Below are 1,621 nucleotides of genomic sequence, written 5' to 3'. Positions count from 1 at the left end.
ACTGGGGTAATCGGGATGGGTGTTTCAGAGGCAGTGCGATTGGCACAGGATAGAGCAGGGTTTACGGCTGTTGTACATAGGGTCGCTATGAGTTGCAAGCGACTTGACGGTACATAACAACAGCAACAACCAGCTCTCTGATGCCTAGCAAGTAATTGTGAAAACCGTGGCCTGCATCAGGCACGCCTTAGTCTCCAGAGTGACATTGTTGCTCTTCAGTGTTCTAGGGACGTCAGCAAATTATTCCATTGCAATTCGTCTTTTTACTTCCTGGCTGCTGGTACCAAGAGTGTCGATTGTGGAACCAAGCAAGCTAAAGTTTTTAACAATCTCAGTCTTTTCACTGTCTATTATGATGCTGCCAATTGGTGCAGAGGTGAGAATCTTTGTTTTCTTGATGTTGAGCTTCAGTTCATATTAAAGAATGCAGTCCTTACCTTCTACAGCAAATGTTTGAGATCCTCCTCAGTATTGGCAAGGAAGGTTATGCCATCTGCATAACACAAGTTATTGATGAATCTTCTTCCAGTTCTGATGCCACATACCTCCTCATAGAGCACAGCCTCTGAGGTTATCTGTTTTGCATATCTATTGAAAAGGTATGGAGTTAGGATACATCCCTGGTATACACCTTTGCTTATTTTGAACCATCTGCCAACTACTTCCTGGTTTCAACATAGGTTTTGTATAAGCTTAATGAAGTGTCTGGGATTCCCATTCTTCTCAGAGTAAGTGAAAAATGACTGGAACAGCATATCAACAGAGAACTACCAGATGTACTGTCTGGGTTTAGAAGAGATCATGGTATTAGGGATATTATAGCTAATGTTAGATGGATTTTGGCTTAAAGCAGAGAGTACCAGAGCAATGTCTCTCTGTATTTCATTGACTATGCATTTGACTGGAGATGGAATAATAGAGTTCTGCACATTCAATGATTTATTCATTGCAAATACCTTTTCACCTGATGGCATGCATAGTAATCAAATAGATTACATTTGTGGAAAGACTTGGTGGAGAAGCTCAATGTCAGCAGTGAAAACCAGGTCGGGTGCTGACTGTGGGACAGACCACCAACTACTCATATGCAAGTTCAAGATGAGGTTGAGGAAAATTAAATCAAGTCCACAGGAACCAAAATTTGATCGTAAGTCTATCCCACGTGAATTTCAAAACCATCTCAGGAACAGGTTTGAGGCCTTGAGCACCAATGAGCTTAGGCCAAATGAGCTCTGGAAAGATATCAAGAAAATTGTCCATGAAGAATGCAAAAGATCATTACAAAGGCTGAAAAAGAAGAAAAGACTCCATCAGATGAGACTCTGAGTATTGCATTAGAGCACCAAGAAGCCAAAGCTAAAGGAAGAAATCAAAGAGCTAAACAGGAAATTTCAAAAGGCAGCCCGGGACGACAAAGCAAGATACTATAACAAAATGCGCAGAGAGCTGGAGTCAGAAAATCAAAAGGGCCGAACTCGCTCAGCGTTTCTTAAGCTGAAGGAGCTGAAAAACAAATTCAAGCCATGAGTGGCAATACCTAAGGATACTTTGGGTAGAATGTTAAATGATCCAGGAACTATCAAGAGAAGATGGCAGGAATACACAGTCACTGTATCAGAAG

Source organism: Elephantulus edwardii, unplaced genomic scaffold (assembly GCF_000299155.1).
Source record: "Elephantulus edwardii isolate Elephantulus edwardi_28Jun2011 unplaced genomic scaffold, EleEdw1.0 scaffold00597, whole genome shotgun sequence".
Classification (NCBI taxonomy): domain Eukaryota; kingdom Metazoa; phylum Chordata; class Mammalia; order Macroscelidea; family Macroscelididae; genus Elephantulus; species Elephantulus edwardii.
The sequence above is the reverse complement of the archived record's forward strand: the minus strand, read 5'-3'. Positions refer to the sequence as shown.